The 11,037-nt window shown below is 41.4% G+C and overlaps 1 protein-coding gene across 2 annotated transcripts in view; it reads left to right on the top strand.

Moving 5' to 3' along the window:
* Positions 1 to 9,969: 9,969 nt before the first annotated feature.
* Positions 9,970 to 11,037, top strand: part of GRIN2B (glutamate ionotropic receptor NMDA type subunit 2B) — a 442,920-nt gene continuing 441,852 nt past the window's right edge. For both annotated transcript variants that reach the window (XM_002822968.3, XM_063712041.1), the window contains exons 1-2: positions 9,970 to 10,082; positions 10,444 to 10,678. The gene's annotated coding sequence lies outside the window, so the exon portion shown is untranslated. The remainder of the gene's footprint in view (positions 10,083 to 10,443; positions 10,679 to 11,037) is intronic.

The raw sequence follows: 11,037 nt of genomic DNA, 5'->3' as shown, positions 1-11,037 counted from the left end.
TGATTCAACAGTGTAGCTGTAAAGAGTGTGATCCTACAGCCAGATTGCCTGAGTTCATATCCAAGCGCCATAGCTACTTGTCCAAGTTCCTTAACTTCTTTGTTCTTCAGTGTCCTTATCAATAAAGTGGGATAATAATGGCACCTACCTTATGGTGTTGATGTGTGAATGGATGAATTAATTCATGCAGAGCACTAACAAGAGTGCTTTAGAACAGTGCTCAGTGAGAGATAGCTATTATTAATGTTATCATTACTGGTCAGAAAGCATCCCGAGATGATAAATAAACTTAGTGTATTAGGTTTCTTACCACCAAACCTGCTCTTCCTGTCTTGTGTTCTCTGTCTTAGTGGCATTGACACGGACTGTTTGGTTAAAATAAAAGATGTGGAATCATCTTATCACACCCAATAACCACACATATTCAGCCAGTTGCTGTATCCTGGTGATTTTACTTTGACTATACAAATAAATATAACTTTTATATCTCTCCAAAATATATTCCCTCTTATCTTTTCTTATTGTTACTACTATAATTCATTACCACTTTCCTAGAGCAATAACCTCCTAATTTGCCTGCCTGTATACAATATTTGGGAGACAGAATGGTGATAGCAGAAATAGCACATATTTTGCCATGCATACTGACCTTGAACTCTGGCTCTATGTCTTGCCAGCTATAAGATTCTGGGAAAGTTACTTAATCTCTCAGTGTTGTTTTTCTTCATCGGTACAAGGGGATGCCAATATTCACTTTATAGGATTGTTGAGAGACTATATGAGATAATCAAGGTAAAGCACTCAGCATATAGTAGAGGATCAACCATTCTAAATTTTGTTCCTTTTTCCTCCATTAAATTTGGCTCAAACTATTGCCAATATTATTTTCCAAAGGCTTAGGCTAGATCAAATTCCTTTCTTCCTCCAGAACCCTATGGTATAAAATAAACATAGATTACATAGTATAAAATTCCATAGCCTCTAGAACGTGCTCCAATACTCTTCCACATTTGTGCTATCTCTTACTATTACTTGAAAGTCCCTGTGAACTTCTGTTCATGCCTCTCCTTCAGCTTGAAATGGTCTAACTCCTTCTCTCCCTATCAAAAGTCTACTTCTAAGTCCAGAACTGGTACCACATCCTTTGAGATGCAAGATTTCCCTCATCCTTCTGTGTATCTGTTAGGTAGTGTGATAAAATTGCTATACAACAAATCACCCTGAAACTCAGTGGCTTATAACACCAAGTATTTATTCTTGCATATCTATAGGTTGGCTGAAAATGGTCTGGGCTCAGCTAGGGTGACTCAGCTTTGCGCTGCGTGGTCCCTTTTCCTCCTAGGACAAACGGGCTGCCCTGAACATGCTCTTTTCATGGCAGTGGCAGAGGTGTGAGTGCTGAAGCAGAACAATGCAGGCATTTTGAGACCTGGATGTGGAACCAGCACTCCACCAATTCTACTTCATTTGGTTGGTTAAGTCATACTGCCCAATCTAAACTCAAAGTGTAGGGAGGTATGTCCCTTCCATTATCCGGGGGCCACTGCAGTGTTGCATGGCAAAGGTTGTGCTTATATGAAGAAATGAAGAATTGAGGGCAATAAAGCAGTTTCCACACTTTTGTTGGAATGAATGTTTAGAGGTATTAGAATTCTACTTCTATCTTTATTATAAGTGTTACATAGCTCTGTATTTTATCACCTGCTTCTCTTTTTACATACTGACTTCTTTTCTTTAGACTATGTATATATATATATAAATTTCTGGCTCTGCTAATAATTACTGCACTAATACCACTATCAGCAACAGACATACTGTCACTTAATATTTTATTTCAGTTCTCTTTGTCCTTAAGTTATTAGGAAACAGGGACATGGGAGTGTGGTCTCAAATTATCATCCAACAGATTACCTATTAACAAAAAGGGAAATGTACTTTCGTATTGAGAGATCCCTTAGACACTCCCATATCTGTGATCAAATTTGGAATCATCAGTAATGGGACAAACTGGCATTCCAGGCCTTCTGGTATGACGTGCCGGAGAAGTGTGCAATAACACCTTGCCAAAAAATGCTCATCCTTCATCTATTCATGAGGAAAAACACACAGACACATTTAGAATATGAATATTCTGTGAGATTACTGGCCCTGACTATCCAAAAATGTCAATGTCATGGAAGACAAAATAAGGTGAAGGAACTATTCTAGATTAAAGGAGACTAAAGAGACAAATAACCAAATCTAATATGTGATAAAGGACATTTATGGAACAACTGTAAACTATGAATATTGATTTAAATAAAATTATGATATATGTATATTGAAAGATATGGGGATAGGACTAGGAAGAGTGCATGTGTGTGGCTCATTAGAGGTTTTTTTGTTTTTGTTTTTGGGGAAAGGGAGGCAAACCCTTATTTTCCACAGTGGTATATCAATTCGTAATGAATGGACCAAAAAAATAAGAAGTAGCAATGTAAGTGTGCCATTTTGAGTTGCGAGAGTAAATGCCAAAAATTTCAATTAAAAAGGCTGAAAGGGGCCTTTAGGGAGTGAAAAATTGTGGTGTTGAGGGGATAAGGGGACTGCTGTTAAACTATTCAATTATTTTAAACTCTTTACTTACATAGTTTTGATAAAACTAAAATATAAATTAAAAATAAACTAAACATAAATTTGAAAACAAAATTATAAATGAATGCATTTTATAAAGAGCTACAGAGGAGAGGTAAGTTGGGACCAGACTGAAGGAACCAGTGTGTCAACGGAGAATTTGAACTAAATCTGTTACTGTGGAGCCTGCTGAGAAGTTCAAGTAGGGTCATCATAATGCAGCTATTATAGAAGCATAGAAAATCCTTCTAGAAATACTTACTGACCTCATTCTTCAGGTCCTCTTACAAGTCATTCATTCATTGATTCATTGAGACACTGCTCTAGGTGTTGGGAATGTAGCAGTGAACAAAATAGGCCAGGCCCCTGCCCTTGTGGCGCTTACAGTACCCACCTCCCAGGGTACGTGGCCAGGGTTGATTGTGTGAATTTGGAACATGGGAGGAATAACCCCCCACCACCTCAGGTGGGGACCTCAGAATTCTCCAAAAGCACTAGAGGTGTGTGTGTATGTGTGTGTGTGCACACGTGTATGTGTGTGTGCCCTAATGAAATCCACCCTAATTCACACAATTTCATATGAATTTCACATTTATTTTGTGAGACTCTTGCCTCGAGACATGAATGTCGCACACCCATGTTACTCCATGTTCTCTCAACAGATTGTCAATGTCTCCCAGTGGTCTCCTCTTTTCCCTCAACTTGGGCAGAATTTTAAGCCGTTTTGTTCTCATTTCCTTTACTTGGGTTCCACAGAAGTTCTCTTGGCTGTCAGTGGGGAAGGGTGCAGGGTGCCAGGAGTGAGAGAGGGGTATATGTCTTTTCTAGAAGGGGGCAGAAGTCATTATCCATAAAAGCTACTCTAGAAGATAAAACGACCCTCTGAAGGGGGGTAGGAAAAAGAAGTGATATTTCCCTGGGGATGATAACAGGAACTGTTCCAGGAGGAAAAGCCCACAGGAAAGGAGACAGATATTACATGGAAAAAGAGTATTGGAGTTCTGGATACATGGCTCACAAAAAAGCCTTTAAAAAATCAGAGAAAGGATGAAGTGACAAGGGAAAAGGGAACTAGTGAAAGGAGAGCTATAAAATTTATTTCCATTTTGTTTCCTCGTTTACATCACTATCCAACTGCCTCTGGCAAGAAGATGTTCCAAAATGCCTTGAGATAGAGATTGGGTCTCTCATTCATATTGTCCATAGTAAAAGAAATTAGGGTACATTTTTGAGAAACTCAAATAATGAAAGCAAAACAAAAGAAGAATATATGTCTTCTCTACATAATAATGGTGAGGCTAGAGACAGTTTTTTCCCAAGGTGTTTCCATGAGAAAAAAAAAAGCGGGGAGAAGACCTATTCGGATAGAAAAATTAAGATTCTGAAGAATTCTTTTTAAAAAACAGCTGGGTCAGATCCGGTGTTGTTGTATCTTTGCTATGTTGAAAGGGAAAAATACAATTAATAAGACAGTGCCAACTGTAACTGTGCTTAATAGGGGGTTATTTCCATTCAGGGTATGAATGATGCTAGAAATAACAAGTAAATTCTCCCTTTTCTTTAGTACAGAGAAAGCTTACTATCACATTGCATCCTATATTTCCTCCTTTCTAGGTTCAATCATTCTTCTCTCTGAAAGTCTTATTCATTACTCCTTTCTCTCTCTCCTCCTGCCCCTTTGATTAATTTCCAAAAGAAAAGGGCAGATTTAAGGGTCAGGTGTGGTGGCTCATGCCTGTAATCCCAGCACTTTGGGAGGCTGAGGCAGGTGGATCACGAGGTCAGGAGTTCGAGACCAGCCTGGCCAATATGGTGAAACCCCATCTCTACTAAAAATACAAAAATTAGCCAGGCATGGTGGCGTGTGCCTGTAGTCCCAGCTGCTTGGGAGGCTGAGGCAGGAGAATCGCTTGAACCCAGGAGGTGGGGTTGCAGTGAGCTGAGATCACGCCACTGCACTCCAGCCTGGCAACAGAGCAAGAGTCCGTCTCAAAAAAAAAAAAAAAAAGGCAGATTTAGATTAGTATTGAAGAAATGTTTCCATGAGAACACAATGTAAATGTCTAGAAGTGTATTATTACAGTGTATACAACAGGCTCAATAAAATGCCCTGCATAATGAATAATTTTTTCATTGTTGGAGGATAAGCAGGTCTTCAGACAAGGGGATGAGGGTTGTTTAACCCTCCTTTTGAAAAAGACTGTCTGAGTTGAATAATTAATATTATTATGATAAGAACAAAATAGAGATTCTTTTAAAAGAGTAATGATGGTAGAGGCAGGATCTTAGTATGCTTGTGCAAGTTATTAAAATTGAATGCTCTGCCTGTGTTTCCTGTACACTCCAGGAATTGCAAGCAAAAGAAGATGGATTGGATTAAGCAGAAAACATTAATATGCATGTTGTCAACTGAGCCTTTAATGATTACCTTTTCAAAGATAAAAATCATTCAAATATTTTATCTTTGAACTGAGAGGCAGACTGACTTTGAAACTAATACAGCTTCGGATTCATAGACTCTCACTTGGGCCCTTTCTAAGGTCTTGGGAGAAGCCCTAAAATGTGCCCAAATGTTTTGGTGAAATTTGCAAAAGTAGCATATTTTAATTGTAATCTATTATTATTATTATTATTATTTTATATTTGCCTCTTCGTCACTCAGGCTGAAGTGCAGTGGCAGGATGTCAGCTCACTGCAACCCCCGCCTGTTGGGTTCAAGTGATTCTCCTACTTCAGCCTCCCGAATAGCTGTAATTACAGGCGTGCTCCACCATACTTGGCTAATTTTTGTATTTTTAGTAGAGATGAGATTTCACCCCATTGGCCAGGCTGGTCTCAAACTCCTGACCTCAAGTGATCCACCCGCCTCGGCCTCCCAAAGTGCTGGGATTACAGGTGTGAGCCACTATGCCAGGCCTTAATTGCAATCATTTAAAATTGCTCTTTCCATTCCAACTTTCCCTGTCAGATTTCCCCTCACACTTGGTGTCATTGGAGTGGTGGTGACCATTTTTGGGTTGAAGCTAAGGGAAAGCTGAACTGGAAACACGTTCATTTAGGCTTAGTGAGATATATCTCTACACCTTGCAATCAGTTCTCCATAGAGTTAAGTTATTGCTCGCTGTTCCTAATGAAGAAAAGGTTTCCAGGTGTGACAGAGGTGTTCTGTGGGTCATCCCGGTATTCTAGTTCAAGAAAAAGCTGCCTCTCCCTGACCACTTTGGTATTTTGTAACATTTTTTTCTCCTTCAGATTTGTCTCTCAAATGGAGAGTGTTTTAAACATATATGACAAGTTAGAATTTTCTTTAAAGAATCTAAGTGTAATGTTTACCCTTTGGAAGCTGCTCAAGCCTGTAATGTTACCAAAGGGGGGCAGGGAAATGCTGGGAAGGGAAGGGCGTGGTCCCTGGCTAGGGCTCCAACCCCATGCCTGTGCCCAGGGACCTAGATGAGGACAGGTATTTTTGTTTTCCTGCCCAAATGTTGCATTTCCCAAGACCACATAATGTTGCATTTCCCAAGTCATACCTAAACTAATTCTTTAAGATGAAAACAGAAATTTTAAATAGAGGTAATGAATAGACCCCTGGGAATGTTTGACAATCAAATTAATGAAGAGAAGTGAATCATATGAACATATTGGGGAAATATTTGTATTTTTGGCTTGTTCGAGACAAAATGCTGTCATTGATGAAGACAGTATAAGACTTATAATAAATTACAAACTAGTTAATGAATGTTATCAATTCAAGAGATATTTAAGATTAGTCACTGTACAAGAAAACTTGAAATCCTTGTAACCTTAGAGCTTATATATCAAAGAAATTTGATAAATGTCTTTCTAAATTTGACAACAACCCTTAGAAGTGTAAACTGTACTAATACCAATAAATAGGAATTTTTTCTAAATTATCTATAATGAAAAACAATTTTCAGTTATTTTTAAGAATAAATTGGATCCCAGATTTTTTTTTTTGATTCTAGTATCTTCATAGAAAATTATACTTTAAATCACAATGTGAAGAGGTGCTCAAAGAGAATGGGGTAAAAAAAAAATACAAAAACAAATATTACAGAAATATGCAGTTAACTAAAGATTATTATTTAAATTTTTAATTTTTGTGGTGTTTATAACTACTAAAGAATTTTTAAATTGTTGTGATTTATTTTCTAAGTGGATATTCACTTTTGCAATTAATTTTTTATTCTTTCTCTTAAAGAGGGACTCTAAATTGTATAAACTTCAGGCTCCAGCCTTTGGTACCAGTGTTTGATCTGAAAGATGTTGCCAGATAAACATACTTTTTTTGTTGTTGTTGGCCAGGCAAGGCATAGGCTTTGCGTTTGCTGATTGGGCCATGAAAAAGAGTGTTTGCATCTTCTGGGAACCTCTCTTTGGGTTGAGTTGGCAGAATACCTCCAAAAGTGTCATTAGCAGCCTCAAGCAAGAGCTTCCCCTCAATAAGTAATGCTGTGAAACATGATGCAACATTTTGTCTCATTAGAATATTGTTTTCTGTGTTGCTGGACTAGGAGTTAGGAAATATATATTTGTGACACTAAGAAATGGTGTTTCAAATTTCATGAATCTGGGTAGTCCTTGAAATAGTTTTATTTTATTTTATTTTTTTGAAATGGAGTTTCGCTTTTGTTGGAGTGCTGGAGTGCAATGGCATGATCTCAGCTCACCGCAGCCTCTGCCTCCTGGGTTCAAGCGATTCTCTTGCCTCAGCCTCCCAAGTAGCTGGGATTACAGGCATGTGCCACCACGCCTGGCTAATTTTGTATTTTTAATAGAGACGGGGTTTCTCCATGTTGGTCAGGCTGGTCTTGAACTGCCGACCTCAGGTGATCCACCTGCCTTGGCCTCCCAAAGTGCTGGGATTACGGGTATGAGCCACCGCACCCGGCTGAAATAGTTTTATTGAGAGGCTTATGGTCCATGAAGGCAAAGGTTATTAGTGAGAAGAGCAAGTGACTGACAAGGAACCAGAAAAAAAGGAGACGAATCTTGGTTCCATTGATTAGTCAATGGGCAATGAATGCCATGGGCAAGGGATATTACTTTCCACTTCACAATCTGTGTGGTCCCTAGAATTAGCTATTTCAGAACCAGAAAAACTGCTTGATAAAGTGGCTTCAAATAGTCGTAAAAAATATTTATTGAACCTCTACTGCATGTCTGGAATTGAGCCAGGTACTGGGAATATATGGATGACTTAGGTTATGGTCTATCCCTTTAGGGAGCTAAATAACTAGTTAGGAAGACAGGAAATTGACACCAGAATACAATTTTAAGTTTAACTTTATGAAATTGCCTTTTTATTATATGTCAATAATGGTTATTTCATATGATTGGCAATTTCATATGACTGAATATCAATAGTCTCACATGGTTCAACATGAATAGCTACAGAGGTAATATTTTTCCCTATAGTGGGCCAGTACCTGGTTAATGAATGCAGGAAGTTATCACCCGGTCAGTTTGATAACTGATCAAGCAAACTCTTTCATACATTGCTGAATACAGAAAATGAAAGTGGAGGGGATGGTGGTGAGGTGTCATCTCTCATTTTAAAATCCTTGCAATTTTTACAGAAATCAGTTCAGGCTTGGTTGACTGAAAAATATCCCCAGAGGAGGTGGGACTTGAGCTGGAAACTGAAGAGGAGTGTGGACTCAATTAGGTGGAGGAAGTATGAGCGTTCAGTCTTCCCTGTACACTTGGAAAAGTGAACAGGGTGGAATGCAACTGCAACAGGGTTCAGGTAGGGAGGAAAAGGAAAGAAAATAGACAAGAATAGTATAATTTTGGTGAAGGGACTGAGGATAGGAAGGGGAACGTGGGCTATGAGCCAGAAATAGAAAATATAAAAATTTAAAAAGTAGATTCAAGGTCAACCCATGAAGATCCTTGAGTGAGCTTGGATGCTATTCTGAAGGTAATGGACCAGGTAACGGTAATTTTCCTGGAAAATTCAGGGAAGAGTGTTTCAGGAAATCTCTATTAGGTTCTTGTTTTCTGCATTCTATGCTCCTCTTGGAATCGGTGTTCTAACAACTGCAAATCTGCCCATAGGCAGGTGAACTTCAAAACCCTGGAGACAAATTATTAGAGGGGCTTGGGTTGGTTGTTGTGTATCAAGAGGGCACAGCAACTCTGGGGTGCTTCGACACTTCCCCAAAGTAGTGAAAGATCAGCTCTAACTCTTAGAAAAATAGAAAACCATTACTGAGAAGGAATAATTTGCATGTGAACACACTCTATTTGTGTTTTCACACAATGCTTATGTGTTCGCGTGTGTTAAATATGTTAGATTCAAAAATTAAGCCTGAGAAAAACCAGGAAACACAGAAGAATTACTGTAGTTCAGAAGTATGAGTAGTCTGGTCTACAGGACAGCAAAAACATATCTGATGGCTTCTACAGACTAAAGTTCCAAGCCACTAGGTATATCCACTTCACACAGCCTTCTCTCCTGTGCGTTTGTATGGCCGCTTGTCAGGAATGCTGGTGAGAAGACCATGATATAACCAATACGAAAATGTTCCACCACTGTAGTATTGTAGATATTTGAAAAGACAATGGATGAGAATGAAAATGATGCATATACAATAATATTAATGTTAAAAGTAAACAATACTACAGGTGGTGATAAGGGCTATTAAAATATAAAAGAGTTCAATAGGAAGAGAAATGAATGGATGTTTGCCTTTTCAAAGAGGGTGGGTTTGTAAATGCCAGGAAATCCAGTTTCCTTTAGGGATTATTCACCGGCCTCACCACCTTCTCTTCTCAAGGCATTTAAATAACAGGATCCACTTTAATAAAAAATATCAAACTCCTCACGCCTTCACTAGCAGCCAGAAAAGCATGCGTATTGTCTATACTACACAATTTAGCCACGAATGACACCTGCTTTGCTTTGTTTTCTATTGTGTTAGGCGTCAGCCTCGTGTGCTCAGATAGATCTTAAGCTCCTTGAAGGCAAGAAAGAACCCGGCCCCAGACTGCGTCCGACACACAGAATGCTCGTAGGAAGCACAGGCTGATTTATGGAAAATACAGCAAGGGTCTTCAATTTCGAACTACAGCTCCGCCTTGGAGATGCTTTCCGCAGCCCGCGGGCCGCCCACGGGGGGCACTGTCTAGCTCCCCTCGCCCCTCAGCCGCTCTCCCTCGGTGCTGTTCCCCGCTGCGGCCGGGAGGAGGCGCCACGGACTCGGGCTAAGCTTCTTCCCCCTTCCGTCCCCCTTCCTACCCCACTTCCCCAGCACATGACGTGGGAAGCTGCCTCCGCCAGAGTCTTAGCAAGAGGAGTGAGGGGGTGCAGGGGCTTGGGGGTGGGGTGGGGTGGGGGGTGTGGAGAAAGAGGACACGCGCGCTCACACCCGCCCCTGGGAGCAGAAGCAGTATCTTCCCCAGCTTCGTGGGTTTCTCCTCCCCCCGGAGTCAGGGTGTGAGAGGTAGGGGGGGGTGTGTGTGTCTGTGTATGTGTGCGCGGCACGTTTTTGAGTGTGAGACCCAAATCCAGACCAGGCAACCTGCGCTCCCCGCGCCTCCCCCCGTCCCCGGTGATTAATACCCATTTTTCTGACGCTCCCCTCCTCCCCTCCTGCTCTCTCTCACCGGCTGCCGCGCGGTTGACTTGCACAGCCTGCCCCCGCCCGCTTCCCTTCCCCCGGCTCCGATCCTCACCAACTGGAATCTGGATCCTCACCAACTGGAATCTGGGCTCCTGCCTCTCCACCCCCACCTCTTTTTGAGAAAGGAAGGTTCCCCCCACCCCCTTTCAAAAACCACTTCCTCCGGCTTCTTCACCTCTAGGAAATCTCGGGGCTTCGCTCTATCGAGAGTGCTCGTCAAGGGTGATTCTTGATCACCACCATCCAGAAGTGCTGGCGTCCGAATGCATATCCTTTTGCCTTGCAAAGAAGAGTCGTGAACTTCAAAACCCCCGAGACGGATCATTAATCCTGCTTTGCAGGAAAGGAAAACCCTCCATTCCCAGCCACCGGCCACCCCTCTCCGCAGACTGCAACCGCGGAGGCGCTCGGAGCCGGTACGTAAAGATGGGCTTTGGAGTCTCTCCTTTCAATGTAGGGGTTTGGGGGTGTCAGGCAGATAAAGGGTCGAAGCCGTGAAATCGTGAACCAACCTGGCATGAGGTAAAGCTCTGAAATCCAGCAGAACCCGGCACTTGCTAATTTGGACGTGGCTTTTTTAAAGGTTTTTTTTTTTTTTTTATTTGTGGGGGAGGGGGTGCTGTGACCGGGTAGGGCTGTCTGTGGTCTTTGGGGGGGTTTCATCCCCTCACCTAGCAGAGGGGCAGGGCAGCGGCGCCCCGGGCCGGACCCACGCGCCGAGCCCATCCGTCCAATCGACACGTTGCAGGTGAAGCCCCGTGCGCTGCACCTCAGC

This window comes from Pongo abelii, chromosome 10 (assembly GCF_028885655.2).
Source record: "Pongo abelii isolate AG06213 chromosome 10, NHGRI_mPonAbe1-v2.0_pri, whole genome shotgun sequence".
Classification (NCBI taxonomy): Eukaryota; Metazoa; Chordata; class Mammalia; order Primates; family Hominidae; genus Pongo; species Pongo abelii.
Note: the sequence above shows the minus strand (reverse complement) of the source record. Positions and strands in the feature narration are given on the sequence as shown.